A 19,602-nucleotide genomic window follows, 5' to 3' on the forward strand; every position below is an offset into this window, starting at 1 on the left:
CCTTCAGAGCTCCTCCCACTCAAGGCTCATGAGCCCTGCACGGGGGGGGGGGGGGGGTTGGGGGGGGGTTATCTCGCTGCCACGACCAATCGTGTAGCCGCGTGGCCGCTCCATCACATCTTCGTTTCCATGGCAACAGGGCTCCTGTTCTGCAAGGCGCAGCAGCATCATCAGCACCATCCGTCCCCTGGACTGATGCAGTGTCACAGCAGGCACCTCCCTCTCTCACTGGAACCCTCCATAGACGCTCCCACATACACCCAGGAAGGAAAATGGAGTAGAAGAGGGAAATGGTAAGTGCTGGTCTTCCTCTCCACTTTCCCTCTGGTTCTTTTACAGTCCTTGCGCTTTTTTTCCTCAGCTGTGAGGGAGTGGGGGTGTGGGCTGCTGGTGGCAGTTGGGGGGGGGTTTCATGGCTCTAATCCTCTCTCGCGGGAGGTTTTTCTCCTGGGCTGGCTAAACCCAGTGCAACTGAGAATGCTAATAAAGACACTGCAGTGCCTGGGCTTTGTTAAAGAGGCCCGTGGAGCTGGGAGCTGCCGCATACGCCAGAAGCCTCTGCAGAGGGCCGGGGAATCAGCACTGGGTCAGCCACAGGGCTGTGTGGATACAGGGCCACAGGGCCAGGACAAAGCCTGGGGTCAGCAGGGTGGAGAGAGGGTGCAGGGTGCGGCCAGGCCCAGCCCACAGTGGGGTGGATGTTATTGTTGTGCAGTGCGAGTGGCCATAGCCTGCTCCAGACACTGGTGTGGTGCCCAGTTCCACCTCTCCAGCCTCTTTTACCAGCACAGCCTTGCATGTATGTGCATATGTATGTGTGTGGGTGTATATCTGTGTTTGTGTCCAAGAAATGCTAATGGCCACACTGATGTACCTGCTCCTTATGCTTCAGTATCCCATGCTTGGGTAGATGGGGGATGAGTGACATACAGTGTGTTGGGGATCAGGGAGGTGATACCTGTCACACCCCATTGCCAGCTGACCTCTTGGGGGTTGTCCCCAGCCCTTATGTCAGCCTTGGCAGCATACTCAGAGCAGGGATTGCAAGATGGAGAGGTTTGAAGGCCTTGGATGCCTTGCTCTCCACTCATGGGTGTGGTGCTTGCTTTCAATACATTCCCTGTGGTCAGCACTCTTGTCATTCTCTGTGAGCGTGCTCCATATTTCAGCCAGGTATGTTGGGTTCTCGAGATATGAACATGACGCTATGTCCAGATGAAGGTCTCCAGATGATAGTCGACCCCTGAGGGGCTGGGACAGCTGCCTCTCTTCTGTGCGGATGTGTGTGTGTGCATGCATGTGTGCTTGTGTGTGTTTGCATATATGTGTGTGTGTGTGTGTGTGTGTGTGTGTGTGGGTGTGCGCATGCATGCGTGTGTATGTTTGTGTGTGTGTATGCATGTCTGCATGTGTGTGTGGTTGTTGGGGAAATGTCCCTTGGGGGCCCGCCTGCCTGCTGTCTTTGGAGGGTCCCATGTCACTGTTGCTCTGAGATCCCCGAGCATTGTCTCCTTCTGCTCTAACCTCTTCCAAAAAATATGCAAGTGAGATGGGGGAGCACGAAGATCAGGGAACACAGACTAGGGTTTCAAAGTGGAGGACACTCCTTTTTTAGGGCCTTCTCAGCATGAGACACAAGAAGAGCAGAAGCAGAGCAGAAAAGCCCCACGTGTTTCTTACAAGTGCAGCCTGTAGGTAGCGATAATAACACTGTAAAAATGTTACACAGTGTGACAGCACAATTTTCATCAGCTCGCAGAGGAACTGTTACACATCACACCAGTGAAAGCAGATGTATCATGATGCCAGGCCTGTGTGCAGACATACACATGTAGTACATTGCTTATAAAGAGAACTAATCTATGAGTTTGGGATGTGGTGTATTGATGCTAGTCTTGGCCCAGCCTTATATTCAGAGTATTATATGAGCCAACCACAGAGCAGGAAAGGATTGACCAGCTTGGCAACACAAGAGAAAAGATTTTCAAAATGTTGGACCATTTGTGGAGCTGCAGTTTGAGTGCACTGTATGTGGCAAAATCTATTTTGTGGATTCTGCAGATCAGAAGAACAGCTGACATTGCTCCCTGCCTCTGTGCTGTAGAGCGTAGCTCATGATGACAAAAAGGCATCAAAGCCAGTCCCCTGTAGTGCACTCCCTGGCCTTATCCATATGGAGAGTTTCTGGTGTGAGTGCGTTAGATTCTGGTCTAGAGAGACACAACCCACAACTGGCAACCTTTAGAGCCTTTCTGACTTAATCTGCAATGTGTGCATTTAGAACAGACCTCATGGAGTATGATGGGGGTAATGGATGTGCTGAGGGATGGGAAAGTCTGCAGCCATTGGGCAGCTGGCAGTGCCACTGCTGCCACTCAGAGCATGCTGGGAATGGGAGGTTTTTACAACAAGGCTGGGTTGGAGAGAGATGGCAGAAGGGAGTGGGGAGAGGGAAAGAGAAGCTGGAAGAGCAGAAGAGCTGCTGCCTAAAAAGGGCTATGCTTTTTCTGTGGAAATTTCAGGAAGCCTGTTTAAATGCACAGGCTCACAGAGCAGAGATATCCCATGGAGAGGAGGAGAAGGGCACAGATGCACTTCTCCCAAAATGGCTCCTGTTGTGGTGCAACGGGCCCTGCCATGCTCCCTGCTCCATGAATAATTGAGCAGGTCCTGACAGCAGCTTACAGAAAGCAGGCGGGGCCTCTGAGGTAGCTGGCTTGAGAGCTGTGGGTCTCAGCAGAGCGCTTCCCTGTGCACGTATGTGTGTGTGTGTGTGTTTGTAAGTTAGAGAAAAAAGCATAAGTGTTTGTGTGGCCATGTTTCCTGCAAGACAGGGTATATGTGTATGTGCATGCATGTGTAATTGTGTAAGAGAGAGAAAGAGAGCATGTGTCTGAGTGGCCCTGTTTTACACTTAACCGTGTATGTGTATGTGTGAGTGTGTTTGTGTGTATGTGTGTGTGCCTTACACTGCACTGTTGTCTGTGGCTGGGAACCGTGAGGTTGTGGGCTGTGACCAGAATGCAGACATCTGTGTCTCTGTCTTAGGCCCAGCCTCCGCCTGCATTCAGCATGACAAGGAGCTGTAGCCATTGAAATGTGAGAGTCGCCGCCTGTCAAAGATGCCTGCTGGGAATTAGGTGCCTGCATTGTGCTGTAGGATTGCACTGTAAAAATTGGCTCAGCCATGCAACTGCAAATAGTAAACCATAGCAAGATTTTCATCTGCTCCCAAAAAGGTATGGAGGAAAAAAATGATAAATAAATAAATAAATGCAGAAATAAATAAATAAAAAATAAATACATTTTGGGAATGAAAAAGGCTATTTCTGTATATTTATTTATTTACTTATGCATTTCTACATTTATTTATTTCTGTATTTCTACATTTATTTATTTATTTATTTATTTCTGCATTTCTACATTGCTACATTTATTTATTTCTGTGTCCGTATGTTAATTGAGTGGGTGGTCCTACCTCAGTCTAAAGCCGGATTGGTTATAGCGATTGGATCTAGTGCTACTGCCTTGACTTGACTGGGAAACGGGAGGTTTGCCTTTAGCTCGCTGTTAGCCGCTTGGCTAAACTGAGTTGTCGACAGTTAGTTTTAATGTAGCCCTGTGTTATTGATGGAAAGTTTTGTACGAGCCATTGCCAATGATTTAAGATCATTAGCGAACAATTTTGAGAACAAGGCACCCAATGACTACCTTCAGTTTCGTCTGGGAAGATTAATGGAGGATTTAGTTCAGCTCAACGCTGATATGGATGTAGAAGTTGACGTAGCAGTGCTAGACAGTCTTCAAGAAGTCGCCCGCCAACTTCACATCCTCTCGGAGACAGAGGAAGCGACGACTGGACGTCCATCGTACCTTATACCTTATGATATAATTGAAGCTCACCTCCTTTTGGGGCGCACCGCTGTAACCAATCCGGCTTAAGACTGAGGTAGGACCATCCACTCAATTAACATGCGGACACAGAAATACAGAAATAAATAAATGTAGAAACGTAGAAAAACAGAAATAAATAAATGTAGAAATGCATAAATAAATAAATAAATGTAGAAATGCATAAATAAATAAATGTAAAAATACAGAAATAGCCTTTTTCATTACCAAAATGTATTTATTTTTCACTTATTTATGTATTTATTTATTTATGCATTTATTTATTTATGCTTATGTCATTTTTTGTCCTCCAAAAAGGGACCAAGTGCACTATAAAACATTAAAATCAAAGCACATGGAGATATTTACATATCAAATACTGGAAAAATACAGTGAGCAGGTCCTGAGGTACAGTGTTACAGTACTCTATCGAACAAGCACCATTATCCTTTGGGTCATTAACAAGACAAAACAGTTTACCATATAGTGATCAAAAGCACTTAATCACACAGAGAACATCCAGCATGTCTGCCACAGTTACAGAGAAAGCCATAAATAATAGCATGGATGCCCACAGGACTGTCACCAGTGCCACCAGGAAAATGCAATTATTATCAACAAATCACAATCTCGCCACCCAAAATGACGAAGACCTCTTTGGTCTGCAGTGTGTAAACTGTAGCGGTTTGCTGTTTTTGACACTTCATAGTTATTTTGAAAACGGTGATGAAAAAATCATAAATGAGACATGATTAGAAATGGAATAAAGTGGTCCCTTAGCACCACCGCAAATTGCCCATGGTTAATTGAACTTATGACTCACTTTACTTAAATGATATATTTTCAGGAATGTGTTTTTTTCACCATGATAAACAAGACTCATGGAATCTGCAAACAGATGCACAGGGACAGATAGGGTGGTATGAATCAGAACAGTATGAACAGTATACAGAATAAAAACAATATAACAAGGATTTTTCTATAAAGAGCACTCGGAATGTGTATGTGTTTGTGTGTGTGTGTGTGTCTGTCTGTCTGTAAAATGCAAGGGGTGACCACACAATCTATGTCTCAAGAGCAAAAAATGGCAACAGATAATAATAATATTGTGCAGGCTTTAAAAGGTATAGTTGAGGTCCTAGGCATTATGTAGGTAGGGAATATATTGCTTCAGGTGTATTATATTGCCATTCTCAGTACCTTCACCTTCAGGATCTGTAGATATTTTAATTTGTGTCACAGTTAGGATTTGCAACCCGCAGCTCACAGCTCTGTCTCCCTGACTCGTATGCTGCCCTACTGAATGGGAGTTGGAGGTATGAGGTGCGGGTTAAAGACTGGGACCTGTCTGCTGTCTCTCCAGCTCTCCTGCCGTGTGATGCCCAAACACAAATGACCTCAGCATCAGTCTGCTGCAAAGTCAACCACCTGGAGAGGCGCATAACTCTGGGGAGGTGGGGGAGAGCAGAGGCGCCCTTTTAGTGCCTCTCACTGCAGACTGGAGAGCTGTGAGGGCAGAGTAACAATGCTGAGAGTTGGCCTCTTCTTCCCCATGAATCATGCTTCAGTCTCACTGTCTCAGCCTCCCCCTCACAATAGATTATGCTCTACTGTTACCATTGGCTTTCCTTATGCCATACGGCCCACCCTAGTAGATGGGCTTTTGAAATCACACAAACAGAGAAACAGAGAAATGTGGATCTGGTCCCACGTTTTATAGCCTTTATGGGCTTAACTAATGGCATAACAGACCATTGTGAGTAAAGGTGTGACAACATATAATTCAAAAATCTCTTTCTACATCCTTCTCACTGTTGAAATCACAATGCAGTTATAGTACATTTCTTACAGTATGACCTTACAGCATTTAACACTTTCGCATGTGACTTATCTTATGCTATGTAGCGCCCGTGTTGTTACATGGTTGTGTTATTTTTTCACTGCCGCATTTGCCATGCTTTGTAAATGTTAAATCACTGTTTTCTCAAAGCTGACATTAGCTAGAATTTTTAATCTAGTGTTCTAATCACACTGTGACTGTATCCATGAAATGGTTGATCTCAACTTTTTAACACAACATGTCTTTTTTTCCAGTCACATGTAGCTTGTGTCAACAGCCATTACATACAGCACACAACTCCCCTGAAAAGGTCTTCAAATGCTCCCTGCTCTTAAATGTTACCAGTATAACAGTTTACACAATATTTACCTGAGTGATGCTGAGAAAGCATTATGTGCTGGCTGGAGTGCTGTCTTCTTCACGTCTGCAAGAACCAGGCAGCAGCCAGAGAAATTTTATTCACTCTCCACCACACTTAAATTTCATTTTTATGCCCTATTATGCATGTACTGTACTCCGTTTTGGATAAAGTTATCCTTGGGGCAAGGCTGTATTCATGCCCAATGGGTGAATGACTGTCATATAATATGTGTTGGTACTGAACAATGCATCTTTCACCCGGGCTGGGTTAGCCCCCCTCCACGCTATGCTCAATGCATGCTTTGTTTCTCCACAGAAACACACAGCTTATGATGTCATCCACACATTATGCCCCTCAGCTTAAATAAGCATTGATTTTCACCGGTCCCGTGATGATTACACGACACCGGGATCATTAGGAGAGCTCGTCATCACTCCCTGCCACTGCACGAGCAGTGCACTGCCAACTGACTTTTCGGGGAAACTAAATGTCACTCTGCACAAAGTGATGCCAATCATTATGAGTCATTACTGGGTCAGAGGTTGCATTCGCATGTGTGTGTGTGTGTGTGTGTGTGTGTATGAAGGACCAGGGTTCAATCTGTATCCAAGGGGCAGGAGCTTTGTGTCCACCAGCACTGTGCTTTACAGTTGACATCTCTTTTCAGTTTCTTTCTGTGTCACAAATACAAATACATTCTCCAGATATAAACAAATGCAATTTATTTAACAAGGATGGCATTTATCGATTTAAATTACATTAAATGCTCATGACACATCACAGCTTTTGTGAGGTCTGTGTTCTAAATGTTATTGTTCATTGCACTCCACCTAACCTAAAAGTCTCAGTCTTTTAAATCAATTTAACTAAATTTAGCTCTGCTTTGTAATTTGAATTTTATAACACAAGAAAGCTATAATGTGAAACATTTAAGAGAAGGCTTGCCACGTAATTATTCAAATTGCCATCCTTGTTAATTAAACAATCTCATGCTGTAGCTTTTGCAATAGCACACAAATTTCGGGAAGTCTGCGGTGTTTCGCAAGCATAGTCATTTATTCTAATTACGCGATGGGTGTCGATTATTCTGTGAATTATTTGTTTTATTGTTAATCAAGGAGGATAAAGTGGAACAGGTTGAAAGTAATGATAGATTTAAAGGTAGTGTTCGGGCTTCCCCTGTTTCCAGTTCACCAGCCTCCACTGCTAAGGAACTATGATTGGCAAACTGTATTCATCCCAAGGTTGCAGGTTTGAATGCCTTGTGGAGAAGATACTTAACCTGAATGACTTCTGTAAACATCCCACAGAATAAACAAATGCTGCCTAAGCTACAAACCATATTAGTTACTATAAATGTGCATTTCTTGGAAGAAATAACGCTAATTTATGTGACATGAAAAGTGGATGTGAAATGTGTTCTTTGATGATCATTTGAATCTAGCTTTTGCCTCAGTTGTATTGTCAGACAGATCATATGCCTGTATATTTGCCATACAACAGCAAATGCATTGCTAGGTCTCCCTTAGAGAGCAGGAGAGGTCTGTTACCTTAACATGGCAAAGGCTCAAAAAGGCCAGTGCATCCCTGATGTAACCAGATTTTCTCTGAGCCATTTCAAGAATAACCCAGAACACAGCTGAAGGGATTCGGTGGTTATAACAGATCAATGTTGGGGGAGGAGCCAGCTGGTGAAAGATGAGCCAAAATGGTCCCCAGCAGTCTTGACTTTAAGCCAAATTATTTATCCTGGTCTTTATTCTGTTCCAAGGAACAAGAGAATTTGTGTGCTGTATAAAGGAGAAATTCAAGGAGTGCTGTAGGACGCAGGTCTAGACATGCCTGAGTCACAGCAAAGTAGCCTCAAATGTATGCTATGCTGTGTGACAGAGCTGTATAGTTTGTTGTTGGCTGAATGTAACATTTGTGCCAGGGGTGCATTTGTTGTGTGACATTTACAAAGCACAGGAAAAAGATGTGACAGGAGCAATATACTGTACAGTCAACAATACAAATTACAATATACCACACTCAATTTATAATATTTATGTTGTAATGTAAAAACAAGTCATTTACTCTCTTTGCCATGTTTTCACAGTGCAAAGCAGTGATAGGCTTGTGGTGAAAGGTCTGTTAATGGTTCTAATTATTCCTGAGCAGTTTACTTCATGATCCTATTATCTAGCTCTGGTGACACAACTTTAAGATCAGAGCGCTATGTCTGGGTGTTCAGCTTTAAGGACCTTACTGTGCATGGTTTGTCTGCTTCTGGGGAACAGTTATCCAAGACTGGGCTAATTAAAGACAGAATTGCAGCAGAATGTAATACTGTCCACTTGCTTCCTGTCCACAGAGGGCAGGAAGAGTCCTGGCAGTGGAAGCGGTGGAGTCACTCATTGCTCTCCTTCCTACAACCGGCCATTTGTGATAGTGGTCAGAAGTGAGGTTTTCACAGGAGAGATGTTTAGTAATGACACAGCTAAGGGTAATGTTGGATGAGTTTAACAGATCAGGAAGGCAAGACTCAAGTTCATACAGGTTTACTGGAGATCTCTAACCCCTTGCAGTATAGGGGGGAATCAAATTCATAGTTGAAAAATAAATATCTATATGGTTGGTGATTCATCTGCTAAATGACACTGTCAGAGGATTTCCGATAAATCAGTGTTTCAGTTTGTGCTTAGCTTTAGAGATTGATCTAGGAACCTACTATCGGAAAAGCTTTAGTTGTGATCAGTGCAAATGTTCAGGCACCTGCATCACTATTCCTGGAAGAGTAAAATGGTGGTAAAGCCAGAAACCTTATGTGTGAGCAGTCAGCTGAAATGCTGAGCCTCTCTCCCATGACCACTCACTCGGCCTTTCTCAGAAATGGCAGCAATTAGCATTTTGTCTTCGGCTAAAAATAACTTCAAGAGGAAAAGAAACTTCTGTGCTACAAAAAGCAACACTACTTGAAAGGTGAACTAGAAAAAAACAAGAAATATTGCCCAAAACAATAGTTATGCTGGATTTTAATACAGTCTCCAGTGGCTTGGGCTGCAGAGAATTTAATTGCATTGTATTACAGCAGGAGAGGAATTCTCTTTTGCCTTAGGGTACAGGGTGCCTCCACAGGTCTGTGCACTGTGCTTTTGTTTACTTGGAGGCCTGTCAGTGAATGACAGGAGAATAAATCAATTTTAGACTGTACCACTCTTGCACCATAGGGGTGGCTCTTCTCCTTGGCTTGCACCATCTGAAATTTGTTGGGGATGTTGTGCTGAGACAGTACACAACAGCTATGTTTGAAATGCCATCTTTGCAACTTTCATGAGCAAGTTTAATTTGGTAGTGCTTGGAGTTGTTGAATTCTTCAGCATCAGTCCCTCTGGATGTGGTGCATTCAGAAGCATTTAATGCTAAGTCACACCAGGTCCTCAGTTCTTTGCCAGAAATGATGCAAGTTCATCTTCTAAGAAGAGAGACTTTATGGGGCAATTGCTTTGTCAGCTAGCTTAGCTGCGCTTTAGAACTGTACTACTTAAACTGGAGTATCACGAGTTTAACGTGCGGCTTTGTGTTAAGCTAAACGTGATTGCTGTGTAATAACACGGACGGGTTCAGCTGATTCGCAGTTAAACTGTCTGGAGACCGGTTGTGGAGTTGGAGATTTACCCAGAACCAGAGCCCATCTATCCAGATATTCTCTGCCAGAACATAGAGTTAACAAGAATGCCACTTAATGACATAATTTAGGATTCTTTGCGAGTTGGATCCTCAATGTAATATAAATATTATAGGCTATTGTAATTGTTATTACAATTGATCTAGGGTTGCCAACTTCCTGAAATGGAAATAAGGAACGGGGGGTGGGACTGAGGAGCTCCGACCACTCTGGACCTCTAAGAAATATAACGGGTCTTACACCTACATTACCCTTCAGTAGTAGACTTACTGTATCTAAAGATAACATAAAAATGCCCACATACTTGGTTGTGAGAAGTCCTATCCATACCATACATAATCACATCAAGGAAACTGTAATGGCTTCAACCATTTACCAGACATGTATCTATAGGCCCATGTATTAAGACAAGCCAACACACCAACCTGAATTTGATCAGTTTTGTATTTTTGAGCGATAGGAATACGCGTGTAACAGATGATTCAAGAATTTTACTTGGGCTGTGCAAAACAACAGTTTAACATATATTATTTTCTCATTCTTTAGAATAAAACAGAACTGTATTTTAAGAAAAACAATGTATATAAAAACTACATGTGATGGACTCTGAGAAGCTTCATGAATCCCTCATTTTCGACAGTGGTATTGGGAAGCATGTCTTTTGCAATGCAATTGCATTTGTGATGTCTTTGTGTCTTTTCGTTTTTTTTTCGTCATAAGACACGGTGCTGGAATATGCTGATCGTTTGCTGCTGGGTAGTCGCACTGGGTCCTGGCCTGGTGCTTGTCGAGGGTCCACTAACAACACTCTTTTGGGACTGTAATTTCTTACTTTCTGCGTGTTCTAACAGGTGATATTGTTCCAAATGACGATACAGTTTGTGGTGTTGCCTGTTTTTGATGGCACGTGTCTTCGGCACAGTTTGCAGTGCACGCTGCTCTGTTTTTTGTCGTATTGTAAATAGCCAAAATATCTCCAAACTACTGAAGTTGAGTGCCCTTTCTTGTCGACGATGTCTTTGTCCTTCGAGCTGGTCATGGGCACTGCTTTTTCTTCGGTGTCGCCCATTTCGCTTATTTTGCTTCTTCCGCTCCAACTACAAGCCTGTCAGCCACTGTGACTGTAAACAATACCACGTGCTGGCCTGAATTTATACCTCTCACCGTGCAACCTAACTTGCGCAGTGCAGCCCTCTATTCCTGCGACATGATTGGCAGTTCGTGATTCATTTCTGTGCTGCTGTCCAAGCATGGAAAGTAATTACTTCGAACATTTGTTATATTTCTATCAAGGAAAATTATATCACGATAATTATTGTTATCGTTTTATCACCCAGCCTTACTTGTAATAAAACAGACCTGGTATTAAGAAAGAATTTCAATCGTTAGCTCTGTCAGGCGTATCATAGCAATGCAGACAGCACTTCTCATTGGTTGTGACTCACGACCAATGAGAAGCACATTCTCTGTTTGGGTAGTGGAACATAACATGACAGACAGGCTGAGGGAGGGCAGCATGGTTTCCTTCTATCATACAAATCGGCCTGTCTTAATAGTCTAACCTGTAATATGCTATGTCTCTCCCATTGATTTGCACTGAATTGATTCTCAAAAATACGGAACAAAGCGCGCCCCATATCAGTTCAATATGGAACATGTCTTTTAGTTTCCAATTACGGGATGATTCCGTATTTTACGGGAGTGGTTGGCAACCCTAGAGAGTAACCAACACTCACCAGAGTGGTTTTACCCAGCCAACTTTGACAATACAGAGTTCTGTTGCTGCTAATTAATGTAGCTTGAAAAACCTTGGAAAAACTGTTCTTTCTTCTGCTCTTCTTATTTCTTCTTCCTCTTCCATCTCATCATCTATACACATATATCCTCCTACAACTTTCAGCCACATTAACAAAACTAACACATTCTAACACGTACAGCTGACACGACAATGGGCCTGCTACACTGGCCACAGATGTAGACTTGACAAAATACTAGACAAGGCTTGTAACTACTAGCTACTAGCATCCTAGGATTTTCAGGCCAACTTAAAGTTTATCCTCAAACTTTACTTTCTAGTTTATTTTGCATTTTGTTGCAATTCACTTTGAAATGTCATACCTTTGCAGTCCAAGGTCCTTCCCAATACAGGTGTCATGCTTTTTGCAGCAGGGCTGTACAGTCCTGTTTCCTGTTTTGTCTTCAGTTGTTGAGTAACAAATTTCAGCAATGTGTGATGGCTTTTCCCCCAAATCTTCACACTTTTTTGCATTAGTTTCAATGACTCGTGTTGTTGTTTTAGCAGAAAAATTATACACTTAAATGAATCACTCAAAATTGAAAGTAAATGTGTTTCACTGCTTTTAATTTAAATGATGTCATAATCTGATGAAAGTAATAATACAATGTATTAAAGATTTATTCATATCAATAAGATAAGCCTGCTGTAACACATAAAGTGGCCAGAATAATGGCAACAATTCCATATACTACAGATGGAAATGAGTTCATAGCTAAATCTGTCTAAATGTCTATTGATGCAATTGCTGATATATTGAATATATTGCTAATATATTAGAATACCAAGGAACACGCCAAGCACATATTCCCACGATGATAAACATGATGATAAAGATACCCCCAACCCTTCTCCATTTTTGGCCCAGTAGATACAGACTGTTCTTCACCAAGAAGCCCCTATGATTCAATGCTAGTACTTATAAAATGCACCAGAGCTATTTTCAAAGGAGGTAGACAGTTGGATTTAGAGATCCCTTGAGAAGAATAAAATGTGTAAGTGTCTCTTTATTTATCAGTATTTCCCATATTACAAGCATGTCAAACTGCAGAACTTCACCATGCTCCAGCATCATTCCTTTCTTCTATACCCTGGAGGTCCTAGCAATCAACATTACTATCTCAGCTACCAGCTCTCAATATTTTTATTTCACTTAGCTGGTTACGTTACAAGAGTAATATGTTACATCTGTGGCATGCCCAGCATCATTTTGAACCAGCCAACTGCCTCCATGTGAACACTGCATTTCTCAAAGTGTGACAATTGTTGCTTGCTGGCACAACACTTTTCCATGGCAGGCTGTGTCCTTGTGTCTCGTCTAGATATTAATTAATGGGTTGTAACACATGTCTGTTACAAATAAAATTAGTTACTTCAATAGAATATAACATTATGAGTTTACTCTTCTTAGGATTAAAGTTTAATATTCGGTAAATAAATCATCAATGGATCAAGTTCATGCATTATTTCTGTTATGATTTTGTTCCTGTTTAATTAGAGGTGTTAGGAGACAGTTTTGTGGAACGCCATGGCGTTTGATCCGGAGACACGCGGTGTGTATTAGAATACAAACGCTGGAGACAAGCGATGTGTATTAGAGTACAAAGCGATGCCGCTACATCCGACCGGAGCCAAACAGGCGCCTCTTGACGATAACAGTCTGCGGAACACGGGGGTCCCCATGACCATATATGGACCTAACTTCCGTCTGAAGTTTGAGTTTCAACCCTACGGAGCCAATTAGGTTACAAGGCTCCGGAAAGACCCAATTAGAGAGGGAGCTGTTTAGCTATGCACAGCTTCACAAAACCAATCAAAAACAGCACCCCCTCTGGTCATTGTAACTCATGTAAATGCACCTACTGTAAATATAAAAAGAACTAAACCTTATACTTGTGGAACTTCTGCTCCATGCTGATGTTCCCATGGCCGGCTGTGCAAATAAACCTTCCTGTCTTTTTCTACGAACATCAGATCTGCCTCTTTGTCAGAACAAAACACATTTTGGTATTTGGGACATTTACTAACAGAGGTCTGAATTCATTGTGAGGGCACTGCATATATATAACAATCTGCCTAACTTTCAAAGAACAGCTGGTTTACTTTTCTGTAGCTCAAATGCCCTTTAATTCTTTCTCTTCTACTTCTGATATTGTATTTTTAAGGGTTATTCACCTGTGCAGTGCCATATTGTTTGCATACTGATTGTTTCCACTGGAACTCGCTACTGTTGTTTAATCCCATAATCATTACGCTAATACACCCACTAAGAAACTGAATGCCAAGCTGTATTTGTGAGTGGAGCAGCAGGTACATACATGCTGGTATTAAAGGCCATGTAGCACGTGTATCTCTGAGATAGACAGGATTAGACATTGCTGTGAGACCAAAGGATTTTGAGTCCTGATCCATTTCTCCACATTATGAATCTTCAATCAGAGTAATGATTATGCTAATAGTGTGTGTGTGTGTTTGTGTGCACGCGCAGATATAAGTCAGGGAGTGCTTTCTCTCTTGGCACAGGTGCAGCATTTCAGTGTCTTTCACAAAGTCACAAATCACCCTCAAAGGCATGCTACCCCTGTAACAGAGAGATCACTATCAACTCAAAGACCACGAGAAATCCTCATCCTTCTTTCATCTGTACAGTGTCCAGTGTTGCCCTATAATACACCAGCTTCAAATATCAAATAAAACACATTCTGTCAGAATCCATAAAAATCACCTATATCAGTAACACAGAAGCATGAGTTTTGCCCTTAATTTTGTTGACATGCCTGTGTTAGTGCATTTTACATTGATTTGCTTAGTAAATGCTTAGCACTGGAGTCTTTCCCCCCATATTACCCATCATAAACATGATAAATGCGTTCAATAAATGTAGTTGTGGAATTAATTAAAGTTAAGTGTCTGGGATTCAAATGTTCAGCAGTTTCTTAGTTAGGATTTTAACCTACAACCCTTAGGTTTTAAATCCAGAACCTTTGCAACTGTGCTGCTCTTTTAAATGGCCATTGTAAGTCTGAGGTAGATTGTCAGGGCACAGGCAAGGACTCAGGCGCGGACCACAAGAACTCCAGAATCCAGGCGTTTATTAACAAAATCGCAGAACAAGCAGGCAGTCCAAAACAGGCAGGGTCAAAATACCAGGAAGGCAGTCCAAACACAGTCAGGAATCAAAGCCGGGGACAGGCAGGGTCAAACCAGGTAGTCAGGAAGATCAGGTGAACAAGGCAGGACAGCAGGCAGGAGCAAGGTCGAAGCGGAGAGTGGGGCAGGGCTAGAACACAAGGAAAACAAAAGCACATGGACAGGGAAAAACAAAACACAATAGCTAGGGGGCGGGAGCACTGACAGTACCCCCCCCCCCCTACGGACGCCACCAGGCGTCACAGCAGGCGAGCCCGGGTTCCGGCGGTGGAAATCCCGGATCAAGCCAGGGTCCAGGATGTCCCTGGCTGGGACCCAGCATCTCTCCTCAGGTCCATAGCCCTCCCAGTCCACCAGGTACTGGAGACCGCGCCCCCGACGCCGAACCCCCAGTAGACGGCGTACAGTGTAGGCTTGTGCTCCGTCAATCAGGCGGGGAGGCGGAGGAGCCCGGGGAGCTGGGCAGAGAGGGCTGCGGACGACGGGTTTGATCCTGGAGACGTGGAAGGTTGGGTGGATGCGGCGAAGGGAGAGCGGGAGCTTCAGCCGGACCGCCGCGGGGCTGATCACCTTGGCGATGGGAAAGGGGCCGATGAAGCGGGGAGCCAGCTTGCGGGAGTCCACCTTGAGGGGAAGGTCCCGGGTGGAGAGCCACACTCGCTGACCTTGGCGATAGCGGGGTGCCTTGGAGCGATGGCGGTCAGCAAACTGCTTGACTCGAGCTGAGGAGCGGAGCAGTGCGGTACGTGCACGTCTCCAGGTGCGACGCCAGCTTTGGACAAATGCCGTCACCGAGGGGACCCCCACCTCCTCCTCCTGGGCCGGGAATAGGGGAGGTTGGTAGCCCACACAGCACTGGAAGGGGGACAGCCCTGTGGATGCAGAAGGCAGGGAGTTGATGGCGTACTCCACCCAGGGTAGCTGCTGGCTCCACGCCGTGGGCTCCTGAGACGTGAGGCAACGCAGTACCACTTCTAGCTGCTGGTTGGCCCGCTCGGTCTGGCCGTTAGACTGGGGGTGAAACCCAGATGACAGGCTGACCGTGGCACCCAGTAGCCTGCAAAAAGCTCTCCAGAAATGAGAGGTGAATTGGGGCCCCTGGTCGGACACCACGTCAGTGGGTAGTCCATGCAAACTGAAAACATGGTGAATGAGTAGCTGAGCGGTCTCCTTGGCAGAGGGTAACTTGGGCAGTGGAATGAGATGTACTGACTTGGAAAAGCGATCTATGACAGTGAGGATGGCGGTGTTACCGTCAGACAAGGGCAAGCCAGTGACAAAATCCAGGGCGATGTGGGACCAGGGTCGTCTGGGAATTGGCAGGGGTTGTAGCAGGCCGGTGGGCGGCAAGGTGGACGTCTTGTTCCGGGCGCAGACTGAGCAGGCGGAGACGAAGGTCCGGACGTCATCGTTCATGGTGGGCCACCAAAACCGTTGGCTAATGAACGCCGCAGTACGTCAGGCACCGGGATGGCAGGTGAGTCTGGAGGAGTGCCCCCACTGCAGGACCTGAGAGCGAGCAGTGCGGACGACGGTCTCGATGTCCCACTGAGCAGCCCCGACCACACATCGGGCGGGCAGGATGGTGCTGGGCTCCTGGGGTACCTCTGCGGGTGAAAACTGGCGTGAAAGGGCATCTGGTTTACCATTCTTGGAACCGGGGCAGTATGACAGGGTGAAGTCAAACCTGGAAAAGAACAGGGACCAGCGGGCTTGCCTGGGGTTCAGACGTTTGGCCGACTTGAGGTACTCTAAATTCTTGTGGTCGGTCCACACCAGGAATGGGATGCTCGTCCCCTCCAGCCAGTGCCTCCACTCCTCCAGCGCCAGTTTGACTGCCAGTAATTCCCGATCACTGATGTCATAGTTGCGTTCGGTGGGTGTGAGGCGGTGGGAGAAAAAGGCGCAGGGGTGAAGTTTGTTGTCTGTCGGCGAGCGTTGAGACAGGATGGCCCCCACTCCTATGTCTGAAGCGTCCACCTCCACGATGAATTGCTGGGCAGGATCCGGCTGGGTCAGGACAGGCACTAAGGTGAACCGGGGCTTCAGGTCGACGAATGCCTTCTCGGCTTCAGGGGACCAGGAGAATGCCGTCTTAACAGAAGTCAGAGAGGTGAGAGGAGCAGCCACCATGCCGTAATTGCGGATGAAGCGGCGGTAGAAGTTTGCAAACCCCAGGAAGCATTGCAGCTCCCGACGTGAAGTGGGGCGAGGCCACTCCTCTACCGCCTGGACCTTCTGCCTGTCCATCTGGATGCTTCCCGCGGAGATGACAAAACCCAGGAAGGCGATGGTGCCCCGATGGAATTCACACTTCTCTGCTTTGACGTATAGCTGGTTCTCCAGCAGGCGCTGAAGGACGCGACGAACGTGCTGGACGTGTTCGGACCGGGAGCGAGAAAAGATCAAGATATCGTCCAAATAAACAAACACAAACCGATTGAGCATATCCCGGAGGACGTCGTTCACCAGGGACTGGAAAACAGCCGGGGAATTCATCAGACCGAATGGCATGACCAGATATTCATAATGCCCAGAGGGGGTGTTGAAAGCTGTTTTCCACTCGTCCCCCTCTCGAATTCTGACCAGGTGGTAGGCATTGCGGAGATCCAGCTTGGTGAAGATGGTGGCGCCCTGTAGTGACTCGAAGGCAGACGACAGAAGTGGTAGGGGGTAGCGGTTCTTAATAGTTATGGCGTTGAGACCCCGATAATCAATGCAGGGACGAAGAGAGCCGTCCTTCTTTCCAACAAAGAAAAAGCCAGCCCCTGCGGGCGAGGAGGACGGGCGGATTATCCCTGCTGCCAGGGACTCCTGGATGTACCGGTTCATAGCCTCGGCCTCCGGTGGGGACAGGGAGAACATGCGCCCCCCTAGGGGGTGACGAACTGGGCAGGAGCTCTATGGCGCAGTCGTAAGGACGATGCGGGGGCAGCGAAGTGGCACGGGACTTGCTGAACACCGGCTTAAGGTCCAGATACTCTGGCGGTACTGCCGAGAGGTCAGGAAAATCCTCAGGTGCAGGGGGGGCTGGTGAAGCAGGGACTAAGGCATTGCGAAGGCAGTGTGAGTGGCAGAAGGGGCTCCAGCCCAGGATCTTATTGCCCTCCCAGTCGATGTGTGGATTGTGCTGCACTAGCCAGGGGTGACCCAGGACCACAGAGGCTTGAGGGGTGTTGAGGAGATGCAGCACTATCTCTTCACGGTGGTTGCCGGAAATGAGGAAACTCACCGGGTGGGTGGTGTGGGTGATGCGGACCAGTGGGGCTCCGGTGAGGGCATGGGCCTCCAATGGTGAGTGCAGTGGGATGCGGGGCAGGTGCAGGTGGGCCACCAGGTTGGCGTCAATGAAGCTTCCGTCAGCTCCCGAATCTATTAGGACAGAAACGGTGTGAGACTGACCCCGACGATCAGGGTGGTGGTGAACAGAGGATGGACTTCAGGGGACTGGTGTAAGGGGGTGCCGCTCACCCGTAATCCCCTCACTACTGGGTGAGCACTGGCCTTTGCCGGACAGATTGCCACAAAGTGCCCTGACTGCCCACAGTACAGACAGGACCCAGTGCTGATCCTCCTCTGACGTTCGGCAGGTGACAGACGAGTCCGGTCGACTTGCATCGGTCCTGGAGGGGTAGGTGGAGGAGATGCAGGACCCCGTGCAGCCCAAACAGAGGACTGCTCCCGGGAGGGACTGGGCGGACTTCGGGAACCCCTCTCCCTGCGGTGCAGCATCAGGCGCTGGTCCACACGAATGGCCAGGCCCACCAAGGCATCGAAGCTGGCAGGTAGCTCCCGGGTGGCTAGCTCGTCCTTGATGGGCTCCGAGAGGCCGTTGAGGAACGCATCATACTGAGCCTCCAAGTTCCACCCGCTGGAGGCAGCGAGGGTGCGGAAATCAATAGCGAAATCCGACACCGATCGGCCCCCCTGGCGGGTCAGCAGCATCTCCCGGGCAGCCTCACGACTGTGCTTAGAACGGTCGAACACCTTCTTCATCTCTTCGGTGAAGGCTGCGTAGGAGTGGCAGAAAGAGGCACCGGCGTCCCAGACTGCGGTGCCCCACTCCCTGGCACGGCCCGTCAGCAGGGTGATCATGTATGCGATCCTCGTCCGGTCCGTGGGGAACATAGAGGGCTGGAGCTCAAACACCAGGGAGCATTGGGAGAGGAACGACCTGCAGGTACCTGGATCGCCGGCATATGACTCAGGAGGTGGCAGTAGGGGTTCCAGACTCGGAGGTGCAGGCGGAACAGGGGGAGAGACGGCTGCAGGTGGCGCTGGGCGGCTCTGCTGCAGCTGCAGCAGCTGAGCCGTGATGCTGGCCATGCTGGTGGCGAAGCTCTCCAGGGACCTGCCGATTGCCTCCAACTGGCTCTGATGGGTTCCCAGCAGGGTACCTTGCAACTCCAACGCTGCTCTCAGCTGAGGAAGGTCCGCTGAGTCCATGATGGCCAGTTCGTAGTGTCAGGGCACAGGCAAGGACTCAGGCGCGGACCACGAGAACTCCAGAATCCAGGCATTTATTAACAAAATCGCAGAACAAGCAGGCAGTCCAAAACAGGCAGGGTCAAAATACCAGGAAGGCAGTCCAAACACAGTCAGGAATCAAAGCCGGGGACAGGCAGGGTCAAACCAGGTAGTCAGGAAGATCAGGTGAACAAGGCAGGACAGCAGGCAGGAGCAAGGTCGAAGAGCAGGCAGGGTCAATTCTGGGAACAGCGATCAGGGAGAAAACACGGCGGGAACGAGACAGGTAAAGGCACACTGCAATGAACTGGCAACAAGACAGAGACAAGCAGGGTAGATATAGGGCTGGGCTGATGAGGAGATGGGAAGCAGGTGTGTAAGCAGGCAGGAGGGGATGATCAGGTGGGCAGAGACAGGGCGGAGAGTGGGGC

At 46.7% G+C, this 19,602-nt stretch overlaps 1 protein-coding gene across 1 annotated transcript in view; it reads left to right on the forward strand.

Annotated features, from left to right (window-relative positions):
- Positions 1–167: 167 nt before the first annotated feature.
- akap6 (A kinase (PRKA) anchor protein 6) overlaps positions 168–19,602 on the forward strand; it is a 206,175-nt gene continuing 186,740 nt past the window's right edge. The window contains exon 1 of the mRNA XM_036541655.1: positions 168–293. The gene's annotated coding sequence lies outside the window, so the exon portion shown is untranslated. The remainder of the gene's footprint in view (positions 294–19,602) is intronic.

Source organism: Megalops cyprinoides, chromosome 12 (genome assembly GCF_013368585.1).
Source record: "Megalops cyprinoides isolate fMegCyp1 chromosome 12, fMegCyp1.pri, whole genome shotgun sequence".
Taxonomy (NCBI): domain Eukaryota; kingdom Metazoa; phylum Chordata; class Actinopteri; order Elopiformes; family Megalopidae; genus Megalops; species Megalops cyprinoides.